The 10993-nt window shown below is 38.0% G+C and overlaps 1 protein-coding gene across 13 annotated transcripts in view; it reads left to right on the top strand.

The window, feature by feature from the left end:
• KDM6A (lysine demethylase 6A) overlaps positions 1–10993 on the top strand; it is a 234202-nt gene that overhangs the window by 163087 nt on the left and 60122 nt on the right. The gene's annotated exons all lie outside the window — the stretch shown is intronic.

Below are 10993 nucleotides of genomic sequence, written 5' to 3'. Positions count from 1 at the left end.
ATAGTTGATGCTATTTCAGAACTTGATATAGGCCTGTTCAACATTTCCACTTGATTCTGGCTAAGTCTTGGAAGGTGGTGTGCTTCCAAGTATTGGTCGATTTCCTTCAGATTGTCATATTTCTGGGAATAAAGTTTCTTGTAATATTCATTAAGGATTTTTTGAATTTCTGAGCTGTCTGTTGTTATTTCATCATTACCATTTCTGATTGATCAGATTAGAGATTTTACTCTTTTTTTTTAACCTGGTTAGGTTAGCCAAAGGTTTATCTATTTTATTGACCTTTTCAAAAAACCAACTTTTTGATTTATTGATCTGTTGTAAATCCTTTTTCTTTCAATTTCACTTAATTCTGCTCTCATTTTCATTATTTGTTTTCTTCTGCTGGTTTTGGGATTGGAATGTTCTTCCTTTTCCAGTTGCTTGAGATGTCCCATTAAGTTGTTGATTTCCTCTCTTTCCGTTCTCTTGAGGAAGGCTTGCAGTGCTATAAATTTTCTGCTTAGGACTGCCTTTGCGGTATCCCATAGGTTCTGATAATTCATGTCTTCATTATCGTTTTGTTCCAAACATTTGGTAATTTCCTTCTTAATCTCGTCTCTGACCCATCTATCATTCAGCATAGGGTTATTTAGCTTCCATGTTTTTGTATGAGTATGCAGATTCCTGTTGTTACCGAGTTCAACTTTTATTCCATGATGGTCCGAGACGATGCAAGGAATAATTTATATTCTTTTAAATTTGCTGAGGTTAGACTTGTGACCTATGATGTGGTCGATTTTGGAGTATGTTTCATGGGCTGATGAGAAGAATGTGTATTCAGTTTTGTTAGGATGAAACGTTCTGTAGATGTCTGATGAATCCAGAAGTTGAATAGTTAAATTTAAATCTAAAATTTTTTTTGCTTAGCTTCTTATTGGAGGATCTATCCAACACTGCCAAAGGTGTGTTAAAGTCTCCTGACAATTATGGTGCTGGAGGAAATCAAGTTACTCGTGTCTGTTAGAATCTGTCTTATAAAATGAGATGCATTCTGGTTGGGTACATAAATGTTAATTGAAATCTCATCATATTGAGTATCACCCTTAAGAAATATGAAGTGATCATCTTTGTCTTTCCTTACTTTTGTTGGTTTAAAGCCCATTGTATCTGTGCATAAAATTGCAACACCTGCTTTTTTCTGATTTCCATTTACCTGAAATATAGATGACCATCCCTTCACCCTGAGTCTATATTTATCTTTTAAGATAAGATGAGATTCTTGTATGCAGTAGGTATCTGGCCTGAGTTTTTGTATCCCAGTCAGACAACCAACCTGTGCCTCTTTAGAGGACAATTTAAGCCATTTACCTTAATTGAGAATATTGATAAGCATGGTAGAATTTTGGGTATCGAGTTTTTTGAAAGTCCTGTGAACATTCTTAATCCTTTTGCCACTGTGGAAGTTGTAATTTGATCAAAAATTTCTGTATGAGTTTACTTTTGTGGTGGAGAATAGCGCTGGTCATGATGGTGGATAGGTGTGAGAATATCCTGGAGAGCTGGTTTAGTTATGGCAAGTTTCTTCAACATGTGAATGTCATTAAAGTGTTTAAGTTCTCCATCATAAATAAAACTCAGTTTTGCTGGATATAGGATCTTGGGTTGAAAATTATTTTGTTTTAGGAGATTAAAAGTTGATGACCACCCTCTTGTAGCTTGAAAGGTTTCAAGAGAGCAATCTGCAGTCATTCTAATATTCTTCCTTTGTAGGTTATGGTTTTCTTATGTCTAACTGCTTTCAGAATTTTCTTCTTCATATTAACTTTGGCGAAGTTGATTATAATGGGTCTGGGAGATGCCTTGTTTGGATTGAATCATGCTGGGGTTCTGAAACTGTCTGCTCTCTGAATTTCAGCATCTCTTGGCATGTCTGGAAAATTCTCTTTGATGATTTCATGAAGTAAAGCTTCTTTATCCTTCACAGTAACCTCATCACCTTTAGGTATCCCTATAAGGCGAATATTAGATTTCTTTGAATTATCCTAGACCTCTCTGAGAGAATGACCCATTTTTATTCTCCAGTTTTTTCCCTCATTCAGCATTTGGGAGTCTTCAAAAGGTTTGTCTTCAATGGCAGAAATCCTTTCTTCTGCCTGCTCCATTCTGTTACTGAAGGATTCTACTCTATTTCTCATATCTTTTAGTGCTTCAAATACTTGTCTCACTGTGTCAAAATCTTTGGTCATTTTGTCTTTGAATTCATTGAATTCTTGAGACAACTTTTGAAATGCTCCTTGAATTTCTAATTCCAACTTTAATTCTGAATTCAATTTCTGACATCTCAGCCATTTGTTTATGAATCGGATCTTCTGGTGTATCTACCATGTCATTCCTTGGGTGAGTTGATCTATTCTCATTATTCATGTTTCTGGAGTTTTTCCACTGATTCTACCCCATGTTTATTTTACTCCGTTTGGCTAAATCAGCAGATAAGTTGAAGTTGGGTTGGGGGCTCCTAGAGTACGGATTAGCCAGCCCTTTGCCCAATAGTTGTATCTTTTCCCCTAAAGCTTTGCAAAGGACCCGTACAGTGTTATGGCCTGAGACACTGGGGACCTCCTTGGTTTTGGCAGGCTAAGTGGCTCTATCTTGTTTTAAGCTGGTCTCTGTCCAATCCTAGTGAATCAGTAACTCTTGCTTGAAGTCTTAGCTGTGGAGTAAGATCAGCAACTAAGTCACCCCGCCACCCCGCCCCCACCACCATGGGCAAGTGCTAGAAAAGGAAAATCAATCCTTCCTACAACCACACACCCAGGGTACCACTTTCGATAGTCCTTGGGTGATTGTCCCAGGTCAAGAGTTCCAAATCAAGTGTCCCAGTTACTACTTCAAGTGGGAGAGTTCAAAAGGTCTCCAGCAACTAGGTAGCAGAGGTCTGCTGGCAGTTCGAGTATGACTCACTCCAGTGCTCAGTGAAGTCGGAAAGACCCACCCATTAAATGAATTAGTCTGGCAAGGTTGATGCCTCCTTCCCCACCTTACACCTCTGTCACACCTAGTCGATGGTATCTCCACAGGGCTGTGATCCAGTTCCCTCTGATGAGCAGATGCTGTAGGGGTTTGCGCCTACCTGAGTCATAGGGAGATCTTTGTCTCCTCAGCCCGACCACCGCCCTCTGCCACCAGTCAGCAGGTGAAGCTGAAGCCTAACAACCTCTGGGGCTTAATGGAAGCTGGGGGGTTCACACAGTTCTAGCCCCACCCCAGATTGATGTTTCTGCCACTTACATTTTTGCAGAATTAGCATTTCTGTCCTTGCTATATTTTCCTGAAGGCCTAGCTTTGTTTCACTTCACAGAAACTGTTGCTCAGCCTCACCCTGTGCTGCTACCGTTTGGCCAGTTCTCCCAGAGGTGGCATCTCTGTCTCTGCTGCACTTCTTGTTGGAGCAGGTGCGGTTCAAGCTCACACTCAGCTCTCAGTTCCTGCCTCTCCCTGGACTGGTACTCGCACACAGCTCTGAGTGTCTATTTCTCCCTGGGCTGGTGCTATTGCCCCATTTGCTTTATGTTCCCCTGGGCAGGTTGGGTAATTCTTAGGCTCACTAAAGTAGCACTTGTGACTCAGCCCTTACCTGGGAATATGCTGTCTCTGCATGTGCATATTGTAGTCTCAGTTCCCACCGTACCCCACCTGGGCAGGTACCACCTCAGGCACACCCTTACTCATAGGGCCTGTATTTCTGTCCCAGATCTGTTCCACCAGTAGTTGCCACCGGAGTAGAGGCCTGGCCTTCTCTGGTTGCCAGGAGAGGTGTTGCCACCAGAGTAGAGGCCTGGCCTTCTCTGGTTGCCAGGAGAGGTGGGGAGTGTCTCTCCAAAATATCCCCAGGGGTGTGAGCCCTGTTTATTGTTACTGCCTCTGCTGCTGCTGCTCTGTGCCACAGGGCACTGCTTCTCCCTCACCTGTGTGGCACCTTCGGCCCACAGTCCTCTCCTCACCCCCATGCCACAGAATCAGCACAGACCTGCAGCAGCCCATGCCTTACCCACACCTTTTGAGAAAATGCCCCAAAATCTGGACTTCATGGGGAACAGGCTTCCATACCTTGGGGTGAGAGTGGAGGGGAGTACTGAGTGTTCAAAATTGCAGGTAAAGAATATATAGTTTTATGCCTGGTGGAGGGGTGTCATGGTACACTAGTGGGTTCTCTCTGGGGAAGGATTTCCAGTTTTTAGAGGCTCTCCTCCATGGGATAAATTAGGAGGAGATCTGAAGTCTGTTCGCTTGTTTGTATAAAGTATGCTGTGAGCTGTTCTCATGGCGGAGGGGACTGTTGTCCACTTGGCAATGGATTTTGTACCTATTGTTTGTTTCCTTGGGGTTACAAGTTGCCTTAGCAGAGTTAATGTGCATTCTTCAACCTTCTCTCTTGGCTCAGATCCAAACCATCAGCTTACTTGCTAAACTTTTGTCCTTTAACTCTCCTTCTGGACTGGAGCCTCTGTAGAAAGCTGGCTCCAGTTGGCCATCTTGCCTCTGCCCCCCCACCCCCAAATTCTCATATGAAAGGGAATAGTACATTCATGCAAAGGAGTGCTGTGCAGCTGTGGAAAAGGAGGAAGATCTATGTGAAGCGAGAAGTAACATGGAAAAAAATGCAAAGCGCAGAATAATATACTTCTGTGAAAGAAAAAAATAAATGTGTGCAAAGTGAAACATACATGTGCAATTTGTGTGAAAGAAATACTGAAAGGATCAACTAGAAACAAATGAGATTGGTTACTTACAGAGAGTGAATGCAAATGGATAATAGGGGATAAGAAGGGAACAAAACTTCTGCTTTATACACTTTAAGTATAGTTCTGACTTGTAGAATCTGATAAATTAAGTACTTCAGAAAACAGTATTTTTAATCTATAGTGTAAAGTTAGAGACATTACAAACTCTGAACAAATCCTATAAGGTAGTTAGTTTTTCACAGGGGTATGGATTAGAAATTCTGTAACTTTCATGTAAATACTAGTACTAAATAATTATATTGTAAATAATCACAGCTAGAATTGTTACTACCAGAGAGAATTTTCAAATAAGGAAACAAGAAAGGCTAGACTGAGTTCTTTAGTGTTAGATTAAAATTAAAGGTATAAGTATGAATTTATGTTCATTATGAACATAGGTAGTTAAATAGACATAGATGTAGGAAGGGGTGTTTGTGTATCAGTACATTCATAAGTGTATTTCCTAGCTTTGTTTGCTGGGAGTGCTAGGAAGTCATGACCTTCCTCAGCGGCAGTGGGAACACCAGTAGCCATGTGATGGTTTCTAAATACTATTCTGAATGAAAGGAACAGGGATTGTCAGGGAGAAGTATATAATTCCAGGGCCTAATCGGGGAAACTACAAGGTGAGCCCTGGATTATCTTGTGGTATCAGAAAGTAATGAAGTATGTAGAAAGTGATGGGGTTATGTTGAAAGACATAGGAGCCAACTTGAGGGATTAGGTTTCCTAATAACCAAATCTGACAGAAGCTTAGAAACAAATAATTACAATAATGTAACCTAGGGTCCATACTGATACAATTAATAATCGAGTAAATGGAGAAAAGGGAACATTTCATTCTTACTATAGAATTCCAATAAATTAATATTTGAGGAATGATAGATATCTCCCTAAAGCTATTCCTGATTATAAAAGGATGTTCTTCAAAATAACTATCCAGTACTTTTTATAAGTGTAAAGGTAATGAAAAGTCAGAGACCTGAGATCTGTCCCACATTGGAAGAGAATAAGGAGACATATTAACTGAACATTGTGTGAAATCTTGAATTGGACCTTAGACCAGAAAAATGACATCAGTGGGACAATTGCTGAAATTAGAATAAATTCTGTAGACAGTAAACTTTTTATTTTTTTGAGACAGAGTCTTACTCTGTTGCCCAGGCCAGAGTGGCATGGCATCAGCCTGTCTCACAGTAACCTCAAACTCCTGGATTCAAGAGATCCTCCTGCCTCAGCCTCCCAAGTGGCTGGGACTTGAGATGGAGCCTTGCTTTTGCTCAGGCTGTTTTCAAACTCCTGAGCTCAAATGATCCTCCTGCCTGGGTCTCCCAAAATGCTAGGATTACAGGTGTGAGCCACCATACCTGGCCAGTTAATAGTGTTTTTGTCAGTGTAACTTTTGTCACTCTTCTCTTTATGTGTTTTGAAGCCCTGTTACTGTTATGTCATCTTGATTTGTTAGACCATAATGGTGAAGTATTCCTCTTTATCTCCAGCAATACTTTGTCTTGAAGCTTATTTTAATATGATACTAATCTATATTCATTTCTACTTATGCTTTTAATGTTTACATGGTATCTTTTCCCAAACTTTTATTTTCAGCCTACACTATATGTAAAAGTGTATCTCAGAATTATTATATTTTTAGCTTTTTTGTCAATATGACAGTCTCTTTTGTTTGGAGTGTCTGATCCATTTATGTTGAATTTGATTATTGATATGGATAGATAAAGTTCCCTGTCATTTTTTTGGTATCCTTTATATTGTGTTGTTTTTCTTTGTTTTCAGAGTTTTTCTCTTCATATTGATTTTTGAGAACTTGACTATGTTGCACCCAGGATTTGGTTTTTCCTTTACAATTATACTACTTAATATTCCACTAGTTTATTTTAGATTTTTGGATTTGAGGTTTGATATCTTTCATCATTTGTAGAGAATTCTCTTAGCCATTGTGTTGTCAAATAGTTTTTTGCTTTTTCCCTCCCTTCTTCTTGGACTATAATTACATGTCTCAGATATCTCTGATGCCTTTATCTTTAACTTTTTCGCCCCCGATCCAGATTGACCTATTTTCAAATCTCTGATTTTGTTTTTTAAACTCTCTAATCTACTATTCAATCTACTGTGATTTTCTTTTTACTTTTTTTATTTTAAATTTTGAGACCGAGTCTCAGTCTGTTGCTCTAGGGTAAAGTGACAACGGCATCAATCATATCTCGCAACTTCAAACTCTTGGGGCTCAAGTGATCTTCTTGCCTCAGCCTCCTGAGTAACTGGGACTACAGAGGCATGCTCCAGCCACCATGCCCGACTTTTTTTTTTTTTTGGTTTGTTTGTTTGTTTTTAGTAGAGAAGGGCTAAACTTTTGTTCAGGCTGGCATGTGAGTTGGAAGTGAGGGGAGAAATCTTAAGGAGTCACTCTCTTTCCTGAGTCAGTGAGCAGAAACACTCAATTCCACATAAAAACTCTGCCCAAATCTCTGATTGACTGCTGAACTATCCAGGAGTCGAAGTCTTTAGCTGGTGCAGTTCACCTGCCTCTGCCCCCTGGAGTGTTAGGATTACAAATGTGAGCCACTGCACCTGGCTTGATTTTCTTTTTATGATTTTAGTTAATATTTTTCACTTCTAGTATTTCCTTTTGTTGCCTTCTAAACTATAATGTTCTGTCCATTTGTTTGTATTTCTCTTTTTTTAAATAGTTTCTAATATATATCCTAGTGGTTCCATTTCTATTTTTCCATTTTTTAAAATTTTCTCTATACATATACATGTGTTTATTTGGTTTCCCCTTTTTTGCCTTCACAAAATTAAAAAGGTTTAAAATTTAATAACAATAACAATGTTTAAGATAAGGACTAGAAACAAAAACCTTGTAAACAATGAGTGAAGATAATACATTCAGAAAAGAGATCAGATGATTGCTGCAACGAAATATTGAGCAACAATAATAATGCAAAGAAAGTAACATTCACATTGTCAGATAAAAGTATGTCTGCCATAGAATGCTTTGACTCAGATTCAGTATGGAGTCATCAATTAGCTTTTTTTCCCAAATTCATATTTTTTTTTTATCTGAACATTGTTAAAATATCTGCTTTAAAATTATTTGCAAATTTCAACATCTGAGTCACTTCACAGTTTTTCGTTAATTCCCCCCTTTTTAGCTATGGGTAAAATTTTCCTGATCTTCTTAAGTCTTACAATTTTATCTTGTGTGTTGTGAATAATACATTATAGAGAATGACTTATATTTTTCGGAAGATTGATGTTTTCCTTTTATTAGCCAATTAATTTGGCTCAACTTACAGTCTAAACTTTGTCACCCTTGTGGTAGGCAACAGTTAAAATCTCTCCTCCTTTAGGTTGTTTGACATCTGTTCATGGATAGTTCAGCAGTCAATCAGAGATTTGGGCAGAGTTTTTATGTGGAATTGAGTGTTTCTGCTTACTGACTCAGGAAAGAGAGTGACTCCTTAAGATTTCTCCCCTCACTTCTAACTCTTATGGCAGTCTCAAAATCTGTTCTACTATTCTTCAGGCTAGTAAGATTACTGATATCTATTTGAGTTTTGGCCAACCAGGCACCAGATGGGGCCTGCCTTCGTGTAAAAATTCAAGAAATAGGGGATTACTCATCCAGTGCTGTTTACTTCCTTTAAATGTTAACTTTTCCTCTGATTTTACCCTGATTTGGGGCTCTCCTCAATGCTTTCTGGTATTTGACTTTTATATTTTGCACAGAATTTTAAGCTGCCTGTTGAATGCTACTCTGGCATTACCAGAGGCAAAACTTTTACTCAACACTGTTAAAGATAAACTCGTTGCTTATTTATACATTATTTATAATTGCTGTTTAATGTTCTGTAAGCATCCGTCACATTTTATGTTTCCACTTACCTAGTAACATAGACCTAGGTTGCCCCCCAATTTCCTGTTACTACTACCAGTACCATTTAGAACATTACTTGTGGCAAGGTTTCTTTGGAATATACAGAAGGTATCAAGGTAATGTATACACATTTTAAGAAAAAAAAAAAACTATATTAAAATTGTAATACTCAGGCTAGGTGCCTGTGGCTCAAGCGGTTAAGGTGCCAACCACATACACCTGAGCTGGTGGGTTTGAATCCAGCCCAGGTCTGCCAAACAACAATGAGGGCTACAACCAAAAAAATAGCCGGGCATTGTGGCAGGTGCCTGTGGTCCCAGCTACTTGGGAGGCAGAGGCAGGAGTCGCTTGAGCCCAGGAGTTGGAGGTTGCTGTGAGCTGTGATGCCACAGCACTCTACCCAGGGGGACAGCTTGAGGCTCTGTCTCAAAAAATAAATAAATAAATAAATAAATAAATAAATAAATTGTAATACTCAATATATAATGATAACAAAATTGTAATACCCAATATATAACGATAACAAAAAATATAAGTCATGTTGAGTACCTCTTGTAATTGCAGAAGTCAAATGTGACTACTTGAGCATTGCAAATTTAATGTAGTTTTTTTCCTTTTATAAAATGTATGTACTTTTTTGACACCCTCTATATATCCCAAGAGAAAGATTGCTGAATTGTAGCATTTTTTTTTTTGAGGCAGAGTATCAAGCTGTTGCCCTGGGTGGAGTGCCATGGTATCATAGCTCATAGCATCCTCCAACTTGTGCTCAAGCTCCTGCCTCAGTTTTTCTATTTTTGATGGAGACTGGGTCTCACTTTTGCTTAGGCTGGTCTTCAACTCATGACCTCAAGCAATCTACCCACCTTGGCCTCCAAGAGTGCTAGGATTATAGGCATGAGCCACTGTGCCCGGCCAGAACTGTAGCATATTTGTATACCCGATTTTATGAACATATCCCCTTCCAGCAGGACATGAATGTTCTTGACTCTCATCCCTTCAACATTTGGAATTACCTAATTTTATGTTTGCCAATTTCAAAGGTAGAAGGTAGTGTATCATTTAAATATGTATGCTCTGATTTCTAGAGATACGCATGTCTTCACTTTTATTTTCTTCTTTTATATATTTGGTTTTTATCTGTAGCCTGATTTTCTGCCTATGCTTTTTGAGTCAGATCTTTACTCTTCCTTATGTATGGTTTGTTTTGGTCATGTCCAAATAAATCCTTTTCCATCTTGAAGTATTTTACATTTTCTTCTTTTAGCTTTATATTTTTGCCTTTCATATTTAAGTCTTCAATGTAGTTGCACATTTTTTTGTATAAAGTAGAAGTATAATTTCATTATTTCTCAGTATGGTGCACCATTTTTTCAAGTATGTCATTTTTATTAGTATTTGGAGGTATGTTTTAAAAAGTTGATTAATTCAACAAGATGGTCTTCTTCTCAAATGTAAATCTGGTCATATTACTTGACATCATTCAGTGATTCTCCCTTGTCCGAAGTCTTTAATAGTTTAGTGAGGCCTTTGTAAAATAGTCTCTGCTTGTCTCCTAATTTTCTGCCTAGCCTGCCAGTACTCTGAATGTAAATATGTGCTTGTTCTTCCTCTAGGAGGTATCATATGGCTATTATTCATAGCAAGATATTTTATTTGTTATTCTATATGTATTCTTCACTGCCCTATAGTCCTAACAGTTCCTATATTAGTTGTTCAACAGATATTTATTGATTGAAGAAATTGAATTGGAAAACGTGACCCTTATCCTTTAACTGTCTAGTTAACTTTTTTAGATCAGATTGATATTTGGGGGTGAAGTAGTTTAGTTCATGAGTAAAAGTTTATTTAATAACCACTGATAATATCAATGGAGTATTCTGTAAAATCTTTCTTATATTTAATGTATTTATGTGTATTGCTCATTAATTGTTCCCATTCTTAGGACAAACTTATAGATAGAAAGATTGGGCTTTAATTCTTTTACATCAGCTGTTTTACTGATGTTGAATCATAGTTTTAAGTGATTTCCCTGAGGTTCACACAGCTAGTTTTGTATTTCTACATACTCATTTTTAAAAAAGATTTGTTCACTCAGGCAGTTATGTGCTATTAATGATATGAGTAAAAGCCACCTCAAACAATTCTTCTGCGAAGTATATTTTAAAGGTAATGTTAATTTGTTGTTTTTTTCCTTTGGCTTTAATGTTGTCTTAAGGTTTATGACTGCAGCAATAAGGGGTCTTAGTAATACTAGTACTTCTGAGAAGAAAATTGTGGATAAGTGGTTGTATTTAGAGATTTGCCTATAGAACTTTAAATATTTCAAACATTG

The sequence above is a fragment of the Otolemur garnettii genome, unplaced genomic scaffold (assembly GCF_000181295.1).
Source record: "Otolemur garnettii isolate 467f Iridium unplaced genomic scaffold, OtoGar3 scaffold00009, whole genome shotgun sequence".
NCBI classification, from domain to species: Eukaryota; Metazoa; Chordata; class Mammalia; order Primates; family Galagidae; genus Otolemur; species Otolemur garnettii.
The sequence above is the reverse complement of the archived record's forward strand: the minus strand, read 5'-3'. Positions and strand labels throughout refer to the sequence as shown.